This window comes from Sorex araneus, chromosome 2 (genome assembly GCF_027595985.1).
Source record: "Sorex araneus isolate mSorAra2 chromosome 2, mSorAra2.pri, whole genome shotgun sequence".
Lineage (NCBI taxonomy): Eukaryota > Metazoa > Chordata > Mammalia > Eulipotyphla > Soricidae > Sorex > Sorex araneus.
Window position 1 is genome coordinate 43,413,958 of NC_073303.1, and position 21,774 is coordinate 43,435,731.

Here is a 21,774-nt window from a genome sequence, read left to right on the forward strand (position 1 = left end):
AAGGGATGGGTGTTGGAACATTGTATGACTGAAACCTAACCATGAATACTGTGTATGTCACAGTAATTCAATTAAACAAATAAAAAGTGCTTGTCAAGGAGGCAGTTGGGGTAGGAGGAAAAGTGGGACATTGGTGGAGAAAGTTGATACTGGTGGGATGGATGCTGGAACATTGTATGCCTGAAATTTAACCGTGAAAAACTTTGTAATTCACAGTGCTTTGATTTTAAAAATTAATTTAAAAAACAGTAGAACTCGCCTTCCAAATAAGTCAAGATTTATAATATAAAATGCATACATAGTGGGATTCAAATAAAAAATGTTAAAAACACATATTTAACTAAACATTACAATGTACTTCAAATATTTGGTAGGAGATTTTGGTTATTAATCTTTATGTTTTGAAAACTAGCTAATAGCTTAACATGCAAATATATAGAAATTAAAATATTTGGCTAGATATTACAAAGAATATATAGGAGTAATTCTTGGTCCCTTTGAGAAGTCAAATAATGAAACAGGTGGTTTGGTATACACTCTTTGATCCATTTGGATTATGAGAATCTGATTTATGAGGTTTACTTGTCATTCTTCTTTTAACCTTGTACAATCTGAAGAAGGCATCAAAACTGAGAAAAATTAAAATCAACAGTACAATGATGTTTGTAACAGTAAATATCATAGTATCTAGAATGTGGACATAGTATTGGAAAGATAAAACACCTTATTTCTAAATTTTTATTAGTGAATCACCGTGAGGCACAGTAACAAACTTATGAACTTTCATGTTTGCATTTCGTTTACATCCCTCCACCAGTGCCCATTCTCCTCCACCAATGATCCCAGTATCCCTCCCCCGCCCCCCGCACCCCAACCCCCACCACCCCACCCTGCCTCTGCAGCAGGGCATTCCCTTTTGTTCTCTCTCCTGTTAAATGTTGTAAAACTCCCTATTTCTTTTTTTTTTTAACTATTTCTTTTATCTTTATTTTTTATTAATGAATCACCATGAGGTACAGTTACAGATTTACATATTTTCATGCTTGTGTTTCAGTCATACAATGCTCGAGTAGCCATCCCTCCACCATTGCCCATTCTCCTTCACCGATGACCCCAGCATCCCTCCCACCCCCATCTCATCCCCCCACACCCCACCCCACCTCTGTGCAGGGCATTCCCTTTTTTTCTCTCTCTCCTTTTGGGTGCGATGGTTTGCAGTGGAGGAATTGGGGGGCCATCCTGTTCAATCTATAGTCTGCTTTCAGCATGCCTCTCCCATCCCGAGTGGGTCCTCCAACCACACCTTAGTTGGTGTTCCCTTCTCTCTCTGAGCTGCCTTTTCCCCCAGCATGTGAGGCTGACTTCCAAGCCATGGAGCAAACCTCCTGGTACTTACTTCTACCATTATTGGGTGTTAGTCTCCCATTCTGTTGTTTTTTTATGAATCAAAGGATATTTTATCGTCTATATAGCCTTGTTATTTACATAACACTTGTTTGATCACAATGAAAACTCCCTATTTCTAAACACAGTTTATATGTTCATATGTCGACTTATGTCATTTCACTTTTTGAAAGATCTCTTTTAGTACCTATTTTCACTAACCAAGAAATCCCAAGACAATTTTCTTTTTCGAGAAAGAACACAGTGATGAAACTTACACTCAACATTTGTTTGTATTATGGCATGAAAGAAGCAGGGCCACTAAGCAACAAGAGTGACACGCCATGTTCCTTACCTGGGGGCTGTCATAGTTGTATACAGGCACCATGTACATATATATAAAGTATATAAGCACCATAGCACTCCTGCTTTTACTATGCACTACTGATCTTTGAGGTCTTACGGTATATTGGTCTTCAGTGGGGTCTAAGAAGTCTCAAAAGTGTTTCCCTATAAATAAATGGTCACTACTTCTCTTAATATTATTTCATTTTATGGAAATGTCCATCAGAACATTCTATTCTCAAAAAAAGTTAAAATAAACAGATGAATTATTTCAATAGACATAGAAAATGAGCTAAAGGAAAATAACAGTAAAAGAAACTTGCATGTTAGAATAACATATCAAGAAAATTGTTGGTCGAACTCAATACATATGTTTATTTCACATCACTTGTATCACTTGTAGTCCCATTGATCTTCGATTTGCTCGAGTGGGTGCCAGTAACGTCTCCATTTGTCCCTGTCATGAGCTAGTGCAGCCCAATGATATCTGCTCACTCCAGGAACAGAAAGAGCCTCAAATCATTCATTCAGGGATTTGACAAAGAAATCTGACCATCTAGTTGGCGGGTGGCCACGAGGTCTTCTGACGTCTCGTGGAATCCAGTCTGTAACAGCTCTAGTCCAGCGGTCATCTCTGAATCACATTGCATGACTGGCCCATCTGATTTTTGATGTCTTGGCAAACGAGACAGCATCCCTGATTTTAGACCGTCGACGGAGGTCAGAACTCCGGATTCCTTCTCTCACTTGAGTGAGACATGATATTCCCAGCATAGCTCTTTCGATTCCTCTTTGGGATACCCTAATAGCATTCTCATCCTGTTTGCGTAGGGCCCAGGTCTCTGAGGCATATGTTCATGCAGGAGGAACAGTGGAATCAAAAAGATGTGCCCGGAGTTGGAGGTTCTTCGTTCTCTTAACCACCTCTTTGATGCTCTTGAATGCATTCCACACTGCTCTCTTCCTCCTGAGCAGTTCTGGCACCAAGTCGTTCCTCATGTTGATTTCTCGACCCAGACACACATAGCTGCTGCATTCAGAGATGTTCGTTCCATTGAGAGCAAATGGAGCTACAGGGACCAGTTCGTTTTTTTTTTTTAATTTTTTTTATTGAATCACCAAGTGGAGGGTTACATAGTTCTCAGGATTATGTCAGTTATACAATACTCAAACACCCTTCCCTTCACCAGTGCCCATCTTCCATCACCAACCCCCCCAGTATATCTGCCGCCCCCTTCCACCTCCCCAGTCCCCACCCTTGTACGTGATAAGTTTCACTTCGTTTACACTTTGTCTCGATTACATTCCATGTTTCAACACACAACTCACTACCGTTGCTGGGGTTTCCCCCCAAAAAGAAAAAGACAGTCCTATTGCCAAGGAAGCATTTGATAGTTCTCCATTGCTAAGAATATAGAGATATTAAGTCCCGCTGTTTGTTACATAACTTTTCTTTTTCCCCCTTGCTCCGCGCCACCGAGTTCACGCCTGTTTAGTAATCGCCACGCTGTCTGACAAAGGGAAAAAAAAAAACCGAAGAGGATGGTTATTTCCCGTCATCAGCCGGCGTGGGGCTCTGGCTTAGTTGATAGTCTAGTAGAGTGTCTGCAAGCAGTTTCTGGAACCAAAGGTCTTGCGCTGGTATCGGCTCCGGCTCGAGATTCCACCAGCGTCCCGCTGTTCCATGTACATAATTTTTCCCCTTACATCCCATTCCCACGCCACCAGATCTGTTTGCTTAATGGACATCACACTATGTTTGACACCACGCCGCGTTTCTTCCCGAGAAAGAAGGATATTTCTTCTCAGCCAGCGTGGGGATATAGCTTAGTTCAGTCTAGGGAGATGGCTACCACTTTGATTGCCTTCAATATTTCAGCAAAAGACTTACTATTCTTGTTAGGATCTCCCACAAAAGTCCGACCCATTAAGAAGGAACCATTACATATTGCTGATACTAAGATGACATTAGGTCGCGCGGCCGCAGCGGTTTTGGGTTTTGGGTTTCTGTATAAAGTCCAGGGAAAATTCTGCCTGAAATTCTATCACTACAATCTTTTACCCTTTTATGGTGCTCATAAGATGGGAAAACCTAGAGAAATACCGGGCCCCCACACGGGGGGCCTGGCGGAAACGCTCAAATCACATACTGCAGGTTGCTGGCGGGCTGCTGGTGTCCAAAGCAGCTCCCATGTCTTCCTCAGTCATACTGGGGCTGCGGGCGCGGCGAAGTGGGAAAGCCCACGTGGCTGCACTCTCTTTAAGTGTGGGACCAGTTCGTTTTTCATGAACATCATGTTGTTGAGATTCAGCTGCAATCTGATGTTTCCACACTCGTGGTCGAAGTTGGCCAGCATTTGTGCCACTTGGCTAATGTTTGGTGTTATGAGAACGATGTCATCAGCGAAGCAGAGGTGGTGTAATTGCCGACCGTCTATCTTCACTCCCATTTCTTCCCATTCCAATCGTTGCATGATGTTCTCGAGGGTGGCACTGAAGAGTTTCGGTGAAATGGTATCACCCTGCCGCACCCCTCTCTTTACATCAATGTAGAATGGTGAGATCCTGGTGGTGAATCCACAATACAGCTCTTGAAGGATTTTGATATACTGAGTTTGAATGGCATCTGAGGGAGGGGTCAAACCCAGACGCCCCACCCTACCCAAGCCAGATAAATACCTCACTGGCCGTACCCAGCCACCGCCACCCTCCCGGCCGCTCTCCAGACCATAAGACGCATAAGATACTAAATACTCATTATTTCCGCACCATATTTGACAGGTTTAATTTGGTGTAAACCATGGTAACAACTCTAAGGGCGATTGGAGGCCTCCCTAAAAGCCTCCGTTCCTCTCGAAGAGTCCGGCAAGCTACCGAGAGTATCCCGCCCGCACGGCAGAGCCTAGCAAGCTACCCGTGGCGTATTCGATATGCCAACAACAGTAACAACAATTGGCCTCATTCACCTGTCACCGAAAGAGCCCCCAATATGGCAGCGCTAAGAAAGATGAGCAAGGAGAGGCTGAAAAAATCTCGGGGATGAACTAGACTGCCCAAACCATTTATTTATAAATCCATAATTTCATAAATTTAAAATTTGCATTTCACTGATATATAATATATTTAATGTTATATATTCAACATACACTATGTATTTGGTATATAGCAAATAAACTTTTATGGATTTAAATTTATAAATATTAGCCTATGTATTTATACATTTATAAATAAATGATTTATAAAGTAAATATAAAGATTTATCTTATGAACTATAAATATATATTATTTATATTTGCTTCACATCCATTGTCCCTTATGAACACTTGCACATCCTACACTTCACCTCGCAGTGGGGTTCTCTCCCTGAAAGAAGCTCCAGCTGCAGATGCTGAGAACTCGGAGGCTAAATGCTGACCGCCAGCTCCCACTGGGGGTTCTAGGCCCTGCATGCTTTCTGTCCTACAGTGACACTAGAGGAGCCCCCAGGGATTCTCTGCAGGGCTTGTGGGCTGTCCCTCTATTTCCTCTGCCTTCGGTGCAGCTGTGAAGGCTGGGCTGGTATTGGCTGCCCCTGCCCTGACCTATGGCATTGCTTGTGAGATAACCTATCCACTTACTCTGAGGTAAGGGAGGATCACTAACACTTCAAACAAACCACGCTCCTAAGTCTCCCCTCTGAAGATACGGTGGGGGGGGGGGGGAGAGAGAGAGACAGAGAGACAGAGAGAGACAGAGACAGAGAGAGAAAGAGAGTGTAGTCGGGGGAGTTTCCTTTCAGTTCTCTGACAATCCTCAGATGTGAGGTAACTAATTTATTCTGAATCCAGTTAATTTTATTTTAGTTAGCCCTCAGGGAAAACATGGCTTAATTATTTCTCTGTAGTCTCTGTCCACCTGCACTGCCTCTCCTATGCCCCTCCTCCACGAAGAGCAGCACCTGGCCCTCAGGGCTGCCTTATAGGACAAGAACATCCAGGTAGACGTCAAAGACAGATCTCTTCAGCCAGGGGCCGACAGAGCTTGGTCACCACAGGAACCAGACTTCCCTTCAGAGTAGAAGTGAGTCTCCATTTCTTTTCTCCAATGAGTAGCCGTTTCTTTAACAGCTTTATTTCAGAGAGAGATGGATTGTTTTCCTTTCTGATTGTTGATGCTCCACCTGATTCCTCATGAAATCCAGCCATGAACTATATCTGACATAAAGCTTCGGTTTTAGCTGACATATCTGTAAATATGTGACAGGTGTGGAAATAGTGATGGCTGGATCCAGATAGAGGTAATTAATTGCTTTCCTTTTTTTTATGTATTTTCAAAATTTCTGTTATTTATGGGAATCTCACTTTTCATCTCAAAGAGTGTTGTTCTTGGTTTTTGTTTGGTTTGTTTTGGGGCCATGCCTGACAATGCTCAGGATTTACTCGTGGTTCAGCACTCAGAAAATTACCACTGGTGGTGCTCATATGGGATGCTGGGAATTGATCCCAGGTCAGCCACATACAAGACAAACACCCTACCCACTGTGATATTTCTCCATTCCTTGTTCTGGGTTTTTTTATGCCATTCATTTGCCAGGATATGAACACAATCCAAGTCCAATGCAGACGAATGGATAAAGAAGTTGTGAGAAATATACATATATACATAATATAGATATATATACATACACTAAATGGAATGCTCAGGGATAAGAAAAGATGACATCTTACAGCTTGTTGCAACTTGTATGGATCTGGAGGGAAGTGACTAACTAACAACAAATACTGGATGACCTCACTCATCTATGGTGTGTAGAGAAACAAAACAAGGGAATGTATGATATCATATGACGATGAGCCCTTGACCTTTGATTACAAAGCTGAGATCTCAGGAAAGATGCAAGTCAAGCGCTGAGCTCTTGCTCGGTTCTATAGAGCTCGGAGTCCACGGCTGTGCAACACTTCCAGAGTCTATCATCCCAGTAGAAGCCTAATTAGATGGGAAAATAGCATAGACGTCAACTAAGCTCAGTAACGAGAAACAGTAACATAACACAGAAGGCTCAACTAGCAACGAACAGCTTGGTAAAGCCTCAGACAATGACTGTAATGCCCCCGTGGTGAAATATAAGAATTTTCACAAATTTTCTCTTGCTGAAGTATCACTGTCATCCCGTTGCTCATCGATTTGCTCGAGCGAGCACCAGTAACCTCTCCATTGCTGAAGTATTTTTCAATAATTACATTAGCCATAGGGCTGGAGCGATAGCACAGCGGCAGGGCATTTGCCTTTCACACGGCCGACCCGTGTTCGATTCCTCCGCCCCTCTTGGAGAGCCCAGCAAGCTACCGAGAGTATTGTGCCCGCGTGGCAGAGCCTGGCAAGCTACCCATGGCGTATTGGATATGCCAAACACAGTAACAATAAGTCTCACAATGACAGACGTTACTGGTGCCCGCTCGAACAAATTGATGAGCAACGGGGTGACATTAGCCATTTAGCTCTAATTAGTAATATAAAATAAATTATGTGTGTCTGCAAATGGGGTAGACTTGGGGGTGCATGGGTGGGAAATGCAGGCAGGTGGAGGGAAGGTCACACTGGTGGTGGTGTTGGTGTTGAGAGGTTGAGTGCCTGAAATAGCTGTATTATATGCATCTTTGTAAACCACGGTCGTTAAATGAAGCTTTAAAAAGGAAGTACTAATTAGAATTTATTTTCCATGACTTAAACTTTTAAGTGTGGAAAAGATAAGATATATCTATTCCTGACATTCAAGGAAAAGTTGGAGGTGGAGGACATGGCGGGGGTGGGGGCGGGGAGGGATGTCAGTCTTGCTTACAGGTTCTTCTAAAGCTGCCTGACTTGGGACCCCTCCATTCCCCACCTGTCTTCGTTCATCCATCCTTCTGGCTGTGTCTATGTTCCCAGCTCCAGTCATACTAGATAGGGACCAACCGTAGGACCTCACTTCACGTCCAAATACAGACTCATTATAGCATACTGAGAGTCCCATTTCAACATAGCATTGTGGGTGGCGGAGGTGGGGATTCTATCCCCAAGGGGATAGAATCAGTGTCCACTCTGCTAGGATCCATATTCCCAAAGAATTTTTATACCTGTGCCCAGACTGTTCTTCCTGCAAAAGGCCAATATACATTTCCTTGTAAGATGGTTTGAATTGTAGAGCTACTTTTAGACAGGTATTGTGCTGAATTTCCAGTTCTCCTTCAGAGCAGCCCAGGGATGATCAACCTTGAGCAGCAGGAGAGTCCCCCAGAGAGCTCAAGTCACTGGGCTCCACCCCCACAGCGCGGGACCCTGAGAATCTGCGTTCCCATCAAGCTCCCAGGTGATCCCTCGCCCGGGCAGCTCGCTGGCTATTCGGGATGTTCTCCACCAGGTGGCGCAACGAGCACACCTAGGGCGGTGAGAGCCGCTTTCTTCTGGGTGGGGGGTGGCCACACGCGAACAAAGACCCTCCCAAATCGCCACTGACTTTCTCCTGGGAGGATTTGGACCTTAAATTGCTATGACCCAACCTCAGTGCGGCATCTCAGACTTCGAAGTCATAAGATAGTAAATGAGACAAGCCTAATAAATAACGCTGTGATGAATTACAAGTTCAGGGTCTTGCGGAGACCAGGTGGTCGGCAAACGCCCTCTAGGGTGAAGGACTGTGGAGCGGGTCTTGCCGTGGCTTTCTTTTCCCCACGTTTGGTCAGATTCAATAGCGAATCCCTTTACTTGTGAAATTAATTTTCTAAGAGCGATTTCTTCTATTTATTTCTGGCTTGGGGCCACACCCAGCAGTGCGCAGCGCTTACTCCTGGTTCTGTGCCCAGGGATCATTCCTGAAGGGGCTCAGGGGGTCACACTCAGGTTGGCTGCGTGCAAGACAAGAGCCCTGCTGGCTTTAATCTCACACTGGCCTATGAGCTCTTTCTGCTTAAACTGTGCTTACGATGCAATAGCAAGAAAAGCATGAGAGTTTGAAAGGCTCAGCCCGATTAATCAAATAGTAAATACTATTTGGGGAAAGGGAAGCTAATTAAATATGTAGAGAGATTACAGATAAGTAATACAATGAAATTGTAATTTTGAGTGTAATCAGGGTGAAGATTAAGAGTGGGAGCCACAAATGAAATAATATTAACAATATCAAAGACAGATGAAATCTTCAGAAAGTTTGTGATGAGCCCAGTTATGTGTAAACCCAGTGAATTTGTGCTTATTCTTGTGTGAAACATTCGGTGCAAGGCATATAATTACATTATAAATTAGATCTATGATTTCTAGCAGTTTTCCTAGTGATATGAGGAAAGCAATTATCTAGAATGTACCTTTGCAGAGGGAAAGAAAAAAAAAAAAGCTCTACCAATTCTACTAGAGGGAATAAAAGGCATGGGAAGAAATGTCAAATCATTTTGACACAAGCAGACTTCCAAACACTTGATTAGCAGTGTTTATCAGGAAGCTTTCTCCTGGTATGTTTTATCACACTTCAAATTAGCAGTCTTGCCGTCTATCAATGCCAAGAGGAGGAGAAATACATTTTGTATCTTGTAAGGGGGAGGAAAAAGAATGACTAAGTAAGCAGATGGCCTTTGAGAATAATTCTTGACATGTTTTGAATCTGCAGAAAGTGGAACCTAGTGCTCACACGCTAAAGATCAAGACGTGTGATTATTTGTGTTCTGGTCGAGGGAGAGTGGAATCGAAAGATGACAGTCGAACCTGGTGAGGGTAACCCAAGGCCTCAGCCACTGGCTAACAGGTGCATGTGGAATGGAACCTTGTCTAGTTGCTAGGTCCAGGGTGTGTGTGCTTTTCTATCTTCTTCCTGGTGATGGGCAACCTGCATCCTCACGGTGTCAATAGCCCTGGGTTATACTTCCTCCCAGACTTAGGGGCTGGAAATCCAAGGTCAGCGCACCCACATGGTTTGTTTCTCCTGTGCTCTCTCTCCTTGGCCTCTGTTTCCCCCTCTGGCCATCCCTCTGTGCATGTGTGCGTCCCAATCTCTCCCGAGAAAGGCCCAAGCCATGCTGACGGAGAGCCCACCCAAACGGCCCCATTTCACCTTAATGACTCTCTGAGACCCGCATCTAAACACAGGCCCCTGCCGAGACCCCAGGGCTGGATCTCTGCCAGGAGTAATTCCTGAGTGCAGAACCAGAGCCAGGTGTAAACCCCCACCCCGCTCCCCCCAAAAAAAGATATTAGGCATTCTACTTTCAGCCAACTAGAGGTTGATAAATGTGAATGTCAGGCTGCAGTGGAGAGAGTCGTGTATACAGTGTGCAGGCAAAGGCGTATTAGCATTGGTGGGATGCTCCGGTCCCTCGCCCTGTCAGCCTTCGCTTCCGGATTGGCAGTCACAAGAGAACAAGCACGGAGGGCACTGTGCCCACGGGGGAGAAGGAGCCGTTGCTTCCTGGTCCATGGCAGCACGGAGTGCTTCCTCGGCAGTGGAGGACATGGTACTTCCTGGGAAGGCAGAAACCGGAGGAAGCAGAGGAGGTGAGTGGAGTCCACTATGTCCCTCCTGGGAATGTTCCTGCATTGCTGGAGGGCTGACGGCATGCAGAGTCATCGCCCCAGGGCTACACTTTGCCCCAGGGATTCTCAGTGCGTCTCACTGACTAGTAGCATCAGCATCACCTGGAAAAGGGCAGGAAATACAGATTCTCAGGCCCCGTCCCGGATCCACTGAACCAGAAGTCCTGGGCGTGGAGTGATCAGAGATGAAGCAGGCCCGTCAGGGACAGTGAATCAAAATGGCATATGGCGGGGCTGGAGCGATAGCACAGCGGGGAGGGCGTTTGCCTTGCACGCGGCCAACCCGGGTTCAAATCCCAGTATCCCATATGGTCCCCTGAGCACGGCCAGGGGTGATTCCTGAGTGCAGAGCCAGGAGTAACCACTGTGCATCGCCAGGTGTGACCCAAAAAGCAAAAAAAAAAAAAAAAAAAAAAATGGCATATGGGACAGCGAGGACAGTGGTTAAGGCACTTGTCTTACTTGTGGCAGACTCTGTTTTGATTCCTGGCACCACATGGCCCCCTGAGCACTATCGGGAATAGCCCCTTAGCATCACTGGGTGTAGCCAACCCCAAATATAGGGCTGTCACTGTCACTGTCACTATTATCCTGTTGCTCATCGATTTACTCGAGTGGGCACCAGTAACGTCTCCATTGTGAGACTTCTTTTTTTTTTTTTTTTTTTGCTTTTTGGGTCACACCTGGCGATGCACAGGGGTTACTCCTGGCTTTGCACTCAGGAATTACCCCTGGCCGTGCTCAGGGGACCATATGGGATGCTGGGATTTGAACCCGGGTCGGCCGCGTGCAAGGCAAACGCCCTACCCGCTGTGCTATCTCTCCAGCCCCGAGACTTCTTTTTTTTTTTTGCTTTTTTTTTTTTTTTTAGGTCACACCAGCGATGCACAGGGGTCACTCCTGGCTCTGCACTCAGGAATTACTCCTGGCGGTGCTCAGGGGACCATATGGGATGCTGGGAATCGAACCCCGGTCGGCCTCGTGCAAGGCAAACGCTCTACCCACTGTGCTATCACTCCAGCCCCTCCATTGTGAGACTTCTTGTTACTGTTTTTGGCATATTGGATACACCATGGGTAGCTTGCCAGGCTCTGCTGTGCAGGCGAGATACTCTCGGTAGCTTGCTGGGCTTTCCGAGAGGGGCAGAGGAATCGAACCCGAGTCAGCCATGTGTAAGGCAAACACCCTACCTGCTGTCCTCTATCACTCCAGCCCCCAAATATAGGGCACAAAGTTAAATTTTAGACAGGCAAAGAATATTTTTAGTATAAATATATCTTAACTATTACAGGGGACCTACTTGTACTAAGCAAATACTTATTTATCTGAAGTTTATATTTAACTAAGATTTCATATTTAATCTGGCAATTCCACATCTAGAAAGATTCTGACATATGGCAAAATTTGGGAACCGTTGGCATAGAAACCCCATAAGATTGTTTTTCTTACCCTTTTCATAAAACCCCCAAAGCCTAGCTTCTTGAGATTCCCTCTCACTTTTATCTTTCTATCTCTTTACCAATAGTAGCTTTATATTTTATAAGACTTTTTTTCCTGAATCTGAGAATTGGCTTATCCAACTCAAACAGACACAGAGAAGGTGGTTGTAATTTTATCATGGAGTTTCCAAAGAGATTTACAATATGTGAGAAGGAAGCTAATCCTCTCAGCCTTGTTTAGCTAAACTTCTCTCATTCCCTTGGCTCTGTCCTATGTGCTTCCTACATACTGGCTTGAGATTTGTTCTGATATTTGCCCTCTTACAACCAAGTATAAATCTTTGTTCATTCCCAGCAGAATCCAGAGCATCACTGGAACCACCTCCCCCCCATACCCTTAAACATTCGCAAAAGAGAGCTACCACATAGCTCAGGGGGTAGCTTTTACTAGCAAACGGTGCAGGCAGCCCACGAAACACTACTGTCTGGAGTAACAGAAATCCTTTTTTTTGTGGGGGGGTGTTGGGGTCACACCTGACGATGCTTAGGGCTGATTCCTGGCTCTGCACTCAGGAATTACTCCTGGCAGTGCTCAGGGGACCATATGGGATGCTGGGAATCGAACCCGGGTTGGCCTCGTGTAAGGCAAATGCCCTACCCGCTGTCCTATTGCTCCAACCCCTGGAGTAACAGAAATCTTAACAAACAATGCACTGTTACTTCTTTCACTCTTTTTTTTAAGACTGTAAAAAGGTTCAAGACTTTATTTATAACTTAGTAAAATCAATTTTAAACTTCACATATGGTAAAACTATGAATTCATATTGAGATGTAAATCTATTGATAAATTGAAAATCCTTAGAAAATATCCTGAGAAACAACTCTTAATACAAGATGGAATAAAGAGCAAGATATTACCTGTATTGAAACACAAACTTATGAACTCTAATAGAAAATTTACAGAAGTATAAATACCACTTATGTCATCATTAAATATTTTTATAGCTAGAAATTGATCTATGGTAAAAAAAAATCACATTTTCCAATTTAGTAATGACATGAAGATTTCTTTCACTCTAAGGGGAAACATCGTTGTTGTGGGCCCTTCCATGTAGTGGCCCAAGCCCTGGACAGCAGACCAGCACCACACAGGGGAATGTGGTGCAGTGCCCAGCTCCTTGCCTGGGACTGGAGAAGGGGCAGGGAGGGGCTGCAGAGCGTAGCTGAGGCATTCTGAGAGGCAGCAGCACCCTAATGACCCGAGATCTTTCACCCAAGATCATTAGGTGATGCAAACAGTTGAAGGCGTTTTCACATTCACCGCTGAGTTTTTCTTTTTCTCTTCTAGTCTGATTGTTCATGGTCTCATTCACATTTCCTTGGCCTTTTCATACCAGTAGCTCTTAGTTCTGTCAGGCCAGAGACATGGTGGAGAGGTTAAGACACTTGCCTTACACGTGACTGATCCAGGCTTGATTCCTGGCACCACATACGATCCCCCAAACACTGTTAGTCGTGGCCCTGTGCACAGATGGATGCAGCTCAAGCTCCTCGCTCCCAAAACCAAAAAAATCACAGGGACTGCCCATGTACCCATTGGTTGTTGTGACTAACTTAGAAGAGACTTTAGTTGTACACTCCCTAGCGAGCACACTTTGTGGTCAAGATCCTCTTTAAAAATTTTATTTACTTTTTTATAAGGTAGTTCACAATATTTGATTACATTTAATATTCACACACCAATCCCACCACCATTATACCTTCCCACCACCATATTTCGGATGTTTCCATCCTGAACCCCAACCCGTGCCTCAAAGCAGAACCAAAATAATTTATTTCATATTGTTTATTATGAATAAATGGCTGAAAATACTTCAAAAAAGTTTCCTTAGAGGAAAGTGTGTGAAGATTGTTGTATTTCACCCAGGGGCCATTAAGCCCTTTTATAAGAGATTATTAACATGTTGGGCTGGAGCAATAGCACAGCGGGTAGGGCGTTTGTCTTGCACAAGGCCAACCCAGGTTCAAATCCCAGCATCCCATATGATCCCCTGAGCACCGCCAGGAGTCATTCCTGAGTGCAGAGCCAGGAATAACCCCTGTGCATCGCCGGGTGTGACCCAAAAAGCAAAACAAAACAAAAAAAAGAGATTATTAACATGTTGTTAAAGGTTGAGTCTTGTGTGTTTATATACATATATGTATCTATTAAAATATATTTTCCTCTAAGATTGGTTGCCTTCTACTTTAAACCCCATTAAGTGTGGTGTGCTACTCTTGGAGTATGAGTGGTGTGAGGTATGAGACGTCGCCTGGTGCAGGAATAGGTCCACTCCTGGGGGAGGCTCGCCCAGATGGATGGAGAGCAGCTGTGAGCATGGCACAGACATTGCCCAACGAGGACTCCTGTGCTGGGCCCTCCCCTGCTGCTCTGCAAGTTTCTTAAAACTTGCAAATCCACCCTTACCACCCTCCACTCACAAGGAATAAAAAATAAACTAAGGAACTTAGACGTCTCGATGGATGGAGACGGAAGCCAGGCAAGTCCTCAAGTACATCCAAACTTTTGACGTATGTGGGTGACCCTGTGACCAAACTTCCTCATATCTTACCGAAACTTTTTCATATCATACCCAAACAAAAAGCATTAATTCAAAATGATGTAGCCACACCTATATTCACTGCAGCACTCAGTACTGGAGCCAGGATGTGGAAGCCACCCACATGTCCAACGACAGAGTAATGGATAGAGGGCTCAGGCGTAGACACCCCACAGAGTACAGCAATAGGAAGGGGGAGTCTTGCCATTTTCTGCACCTTGGGTGAGACTGGAGGGCATCGTGGCAGGCAAGCAAAGTAAGTCACAAGGAGAAGGTCAAGTACCAAATAACCTCACTCATCTGGGGCATTTAGAGAAACCAAACGAGGGAATAGACAGTTTCCAGTGATGACAGACTCTTGGCCCTGTGTTATAAAAGGTGGTGGGAGGGGACTGCAGAGCATTGAAAGGGTGGAAAAGAAGTAACAAGGACATTCCTGGAGTAGCAAAGTATTGGACCCTTTGGTGGTGGTGAAGTACAGGAACTGTATCAAGACCACAGCTGCTAACCGACTATTTAATTTAATTTTATTTTAGAGAGGCGTAAATAAGAAGTCTGGACTTTATCAAGCTGGAATTTATCTCTGCCTTTCAATCTAACCACCATACCTAACATTCTACCAATACAATGAACAAACTATTTCAAACACGTTAGCTTTAAACATAACAACAATCACTGTATCACTGTCATCCTGTTGCTCATCAACTTGCTCGAGTGGGCACCAGTAACATCTCCATTGTGAGACATCTTGGTACTGTTTTTGGCATATCGAATACGCCACAGGGAGCTTGCCAGGATCTGCTGTACAGGCGAGATACTCTCAGTAGCTTGCCAGGCTCTCCGAGAGGGGCAGAGGAATCAAACCCCAGTCGGCCGTGTGCAAGGCAAACTCCCTACCTGCTGTGCTATCACTCAAACATAACAACAATAATAAAATTAAAATTAATAAAAGAGCATTCACACTTAGATATGAGCTGTTAGCATATTTTATATGGTTATTAGGACAGAGGCAGTGATACTTGATCTGGACAATCTCAGTCTGATTAGGGCTTTGTGATTTTGACATTGATAATGTTTGTCGCACTGTCTCACTGTTGTACTGTTGTCCCGTTGCTCATCGATTTGCTCGAGCGGGCACCAGTAACATCTCCATTGTGAGACTTGTTGTTACTGTTTTTGGCATATCGAATACGCCACAGGGAGCTTGCCAGGCCCTGCCGTGATCATGTTTGTACTCAAAAAAAAAAATCACTCCAAGATCCAGACAATTAAGACTTTAGCACTCTTCCAAAGACAAAAAAGCTAGCTCACTGTCATGATGTAGTCACTACAAAATGTCTGCACTGAGAAACTATTCACTGGGTTGAGAACGAATGCTTTTTCCATACTCAATATAATGCAATAATTGATATTGATTCTCATCTTGTAAAATCAGCACTCAACAACAACAAGCCAAATGTGAATAGAATGGAGTGCCACCCTGAGCAATGCCAAAATCTTGTCATTTCTGACTAACATCAGGAAGGCATCTGGTTGACAACCTAAGCCTGGGATAAAGAAAGATAGAGGTGGTGGAGTGACTCACAGAGGAGGAGAGGAATATCTGCCATATTGTTTCTTAGCAATGAGAATTATTTCTGTATAAGAGGTGAGATGTCAAGAATAACAAGGCTGGAGAAGTAGCTTAGCATCAGAGCTCTTGACTTTTGTGTCTAAGGACCTGGACTTGTCTAGCACTCCCCCCAAAAGGTTGGTTACCAGGAACCCCCAAAGAAAAATGATCCCCCCAAAGTAAGATTTTAACCCCCTCCCTCCAAAAGAGGAATGACATAAGAAGCCACAAACTCACTCCTGGTATAAATGGCAGACCACTCAAGCAGTAAGCCGAGTGGTGGGACTGGGAGGAGCCAGTGAAGAGCAGGGTTAGGAGTTCGAGGTGCTCATGGAATATCTTGGTGCAGTGGGGGGGCGCCTGGGGTCACTAATATCCATCTAGGTAATGCTGTGGTGGAAGCAAAAGCTGCCCGGGGGGAGTGTAATAGTGAAGGTTTCTAGATCAGAAAGGGCTTTCCACTCAAAACAGAGGAAAGGCCTTTTACGGAAAACCATAGAAACGGTTTATTTCTATGGAATATTTATTCTTTGCTTGTCCTTCCGAGTGAGTAAAGACAAATTCTAAAGAGGACTCATCATTTTAATAATTTTGCTATTTTGAAATTCAGCACGGAATTTCTAGGGGAATGAAAGGTATATATGCCTGAAAGGGCTTTTCTCTTGCAAAAAAAAAAAAAAGTGTGATTAGAGGATTACCCAGAATGCTCTGCTCCGCATTTTCCCTGTGGCTTTCATTACAGCTGTTCCTTCCTCAGCAGGTTCCATAATTATACAAATGTCTCAGCCTTTCAAATGTTTCATTATTCATTTGTTACTCACTGAGAACACCTAAGCCTACTCAGCTACAGAGATGGCTCAACGAACTGGCGAACTGTGGTGTTTTTAATATTTGACTTCAGTCTTTCAATTGCTAGGATAGATGAAATAGAAGATAAAACTTTATGCAGCAATTTCTCTTGCTTGAAGATGTAGCTCTTCCTCTTTTGTCTGTGAGTGTGAGCCATCAAGGTTTAATTCCTGGTTCCTAATAGTACTTACTTGCACCACCATTTTTTTTTTAATTGAACCACTGTGAGATACAGGTACAAAGCTTTCATGTTTGAGTTTCAGTCACACAATGATCGAACACCTATCCCTCCACCAGTGCACATTTTTCATCACCAATGTCCCCAGTATCCACCCCCCATCATCCCAGCCCTCCTTGCACAATCATTGAAAGCAAAAAATACCTACCTGGGATGTTTTACTTACTGTCATTGCTTTACTTAAGAAATGTTTATTCCCCCCTTATGGATCTCATTACCCATGGCATAATAGTCTCTATAATCATTCTGTAGTAAAAGCTTTAGCAAAACCATTTAAGAGCACCAAGCTCAAAATATAAATGTTGCTTATGTATAACCTGAAAAATTACACAGAATCCCCTGCTCAGTATCTAGTGATGTGTACAAGCAGGAATAATTCAGTGCTGTGAAATGAATAAAAATAACTATTTTTCTTATTTTTTGCAGTGCTGGAGATTGAACCCAGGGCCTCACACAGGCAGGCATGTGATTTCCTTCTGAGCTAAATCCCCAGCCTCAAAATACTTTACTCTTTGGGGCAAACAACAGCTAAAAACAATTTTTAGATGACTAAACTAACTACCTGGTTGTTTAACTCTCATTTTCAAAGAGTTGAGAAATTTAAGGAATGGTACTGGGATAAAAATAGTAGAAATAAAGTATAATATATGTTAAATTATACCACATCTTATGAAATCTGTGTTTATTTAGAGAAATTCCCATTTAGACAACATAGCAGCCAGGACACTGGTACTGCCAGTTACTGCCAGGCACTTCTTGTGTTGACCCTCCACACCTGTCCCCTACCTATTCTGGACCCAGTCAATTACCCATCCTTACTACGTCTGCAATTTTATCATCTCAAGAATGATGCATAGAGACCCACAAATAAATCTCGGAAGAGAGCAACATGCTGCAGAGAAGCCTCCTCACCCTGCGCCAGGCTGACTCCATCCAGGGCACCTTGCAGGGGGACAGGTGAGTCCTTCCACCTGCCCCAACAGAACCCCAGCAGCCACAAACCCCAGAACCCAATCACTGCCGTGCTCACAGCTGATCTTCACAGCTCACAGCGAGCCCCTCACACATGAGAATAAATCCACTGAAAACCCCAGGTATGTGGGATTTATGGCTGAAACCTCCAGGCTTGCACAGAGTCGGGAATGGGCTCCCTCCCCCCATCTCCCTGTGCTTGTGGGTCCCTGGAGTCACACCCATGAACTGTCTCTGTGCACTATTATAAGCTCATTAATGGCTGTGATCCAGAGACTCACAAATAAATCTTGGAAGAGAGCAACATGCTGCAGAGATTCCTCCAGACCCCAAAGCACCATCCACTTAAAAATTTAACTCCAGCTCTAGCACCCTATTTAAAATTTTGGAATTTCTGGAGCAACATCTCATACTCTACATCACTGATGTACCAGGAGTAGCACAGGGTGGGGGTGTAAAATAGAAGGCAACCAATCTTGAGATACACACACACACACACACACACACACACATATATGTGTATATATATATATATATATATATATATATATAAACACACATGCTCAACCTGTAACAACATGTTAGTGATCTCTTACACAGGGCTTTCATGGCTCTAAGGTCAGATACAACAATTTTCACACACTTTCCTCTAAGGAAATCTTTTTGGATCATTTTTAGTCAATTATTTATAATAAGCAACCCAAATTAAATTATTTAGTATCTGCCTTTGGGGCAGGCTTGGGTGGTGGTGAGAAAAATTCAAAAGTGGTGGTGGGAAGATGTAATGGTTGTGGGATTGGTGTTGAAATATTGAATATAATAAATTATTGTGAGCAACCTTATAAAAAGAAAATAAAATAATAAAAATAAATGAAATTAAAAACTAAAAAAAAAGAATGATGCATAAGAGAATGGGGAGGGCAGTTAGAATAAAGAAGGGACACTATGACAATAACAGTTGGAAATGTTCACTCTGGACGAGATCTGAGTGCTGAAAGTGGTAAAGAAATATGCAAAATAACCTTTCAGTACCTGTATTGCAAACCATAACGCCCGAAAGGGGAGGGAGAGGAGGAGAGAAAGAGAGAGAGTGAGTGTGAGAGAGAGAGAGTGAGAGTGTGTGTGTGTGTGAGAGAGAGAGAGAGAGAGAGAGAGAGAGAGAGAGAGGAGAGGGAGAAGAAAAGTGTCTGCCACAGAGGCAGGCTGTGGGTGCGGTGGGGTGAGGGGGGAAAGAAACTAGGGACATTGCTAGTGGGGAATATATCCTGGTGAAGGGATGGTTGTTGGAACATTGTGTGGCTGAAATCCAATCATGAACAGCTTTTAACTATGTATCCTATGGTGACATGATTTTTAAAAATTAACCAAAAAAGATACATACGTGGAAAATGATATACTATTGACTTTTTCACTCAGTAGCATTCTCTTGTAATTTGATACACAAGTAGACAGTCACTGCATTTGATTGCTGAGTAATGGGGTTAGTGATAAATTCGAATGAAGTTAGTGGTACCAATCATCCACTAAAAGACATTTGAGATGTTTCTGGTTTTTCACTACTACAAATAAAGATGGACTGGAGCCATAGCACAGTGGGTAGGGTGCTTGCCTTGCATGTGGCCGACCTGGGTTCAATTCCTTCGTCCCTCTCAGAGAGCCTGGCAAGCTACCAAGAGTATCCACCCCCCCCCCCATGGCAGAGCCTGGCAAACTACCTGTGTCATATTCCATATGCCAAAAGCAGTAACAAGAAGTCTCACAATGGAGACGTTACTGGTGCCCGCTCAAGCAAATCGATAAACAATTGGACGATAGTACTACAGTGCTACAAATAAAGATGCCCTAAAGATTTGTATACATTTTGTGTGTGTGAACATATGTCCTTTTCTCTCAGATAAGTACCAAGAATTTATTTGCAATTGTATACTAAATTTTGTCAAAAACTGCCTAACTTTTCCAGAGTGACTATACTGATTTTTGGTGGGTTATTTAGTTGTAGGTGCCACACACAGCCATGCTCGGGGCCACAGGGCCACATCTGATGGTGCTTAGGGATCCAACACAGGTTCTTACAAATACAAGGCATGTGTCTGCCATTTGAGTCACAGCCTTGAGCCATAATTAAACTCATTTACATCTCAACAGCATGTGTAAGTGATTTGATTTTTCTGTATCTTCACCATCACTCGTATTGTCATTCTGTTAGGTCTGTAGTGATATCCCACTGTAGTTTCAATTTGCTTTTCCCTCATGGTTAATGCTGTGGAGCGTCTTTCCATGTGTTTACTTGCCATCTGTGTATCGCCCTCAGGGAAGGCCTGTTCATGTTTTTCCCTCTGTTCTAATTAAACCTTTTTTTAAAAACACAAACCGGAGGTGGCAGGGCACTCTGGTTCATACCGTGCCTACAGTGCAGATGGCCCACTTACCAGGACTAAAGGTCTCTTAGGCTTTCCCTTTGAAGGATTTCACTTAGGGCTAATGAATTCACAGTGTGGTCAACTTAAAAAGCACTGATCACCCAGAGAGAAAAGTCGTTACTGTTTGTTGTCATCTAAGATCGAAGATGTGTGCAAGGTAAGCACCCTACCCAATGTACTATCTCTCCAGCCTCTTAGTGTTCTTTTTTGTTTGTTTGGAGGCCACACACAGCAATAATCAGGGCTTATTCCTGTCTCTGTGCTCAGGGATCACTCCTGGCAGGGATTGGAGAACCTTAGGGGGTTCCAGAAGTTGAACAGGGTCAGCTGCAGGCAGCAGGCACCCTCCCCACTGCACTGTCATGCTGAGCTACACGCACAGAGGTGTCCCTCTTGTAACTATCTGTGAACACTTCCAGACTCTGAAATCTAAGATTGGGATCTGTCATTGCCAAAAGCAGACAACGTTTGCCTTTGTTCAGACATTTCTGTGTCCTTGCTGTAAAGGGCCGAGAGACAGTGGAATCAAATGTAACCCAAGTTTCTTCACTTCTTCTCAGTATTGAAAATTTTGTCCTACTCTAGAGTTGTTACTTAAGCAAGACTTTTCCTGTTTACATCCCAAATCTGTGCTTTCAGCACGTTTCTAGATGTGTTTTCATCCTCGTGTAAGTGTGAGAAACAGAGCCGCCCCTGTTTCTGTGCTCCTCTAAATCATGGTACTGCTTATCTGCTTATCTAAGTACGAGTTGTGGGCACTATGTCCAATAGCATCCACCAACACATCTGCAAGTGCTCTGCTGAAAGTGTCCCACTGGAGGGGCTGGAGAGGAAGCTCGGATAGTAAAGTGCATGTCGAGCATATGTGATGCCCTGAGTTTGATGCCCAGCAAACTAACACTGTTGGAGGAATCACTGGAAGTGCCCAGCTCAGACTCCTCTAGTGTGGCCCCTGTTAAAGAATATGATCTACTGGAGTATTCACAAATAGTTACAGGAGGAACATATCTGTGTGTGTCGGTTCAGAGTGATAGTACAATGGGGAGGGGTGCTTGCCTTGTACATAGCTGACCCTAGTTCAGTCCTTGAAATCCCATAAGGTTCATTGTTACCTGCCAGGAGTGATTCCTGAGCACTGAGCTAGGAGTGTACCCTGGCTATTGCTGGGTGTGGCTACCAAACAAATAAACCAAAATAGAAAATTAAGGGGCTTGGGGCTTAGTATAGCGGATAGGGCACCTGCATTGCATACATCCAGCAGTTTGGATTTTATCCCCAGGATTCCATATGGTCCCCGAATACTGTCAAGAGTAATTTCTGTGTGCAGAGTAGGAGAACACCCTGAATATTGCCAGTTGTGATCCCAAAACAAAAAAAA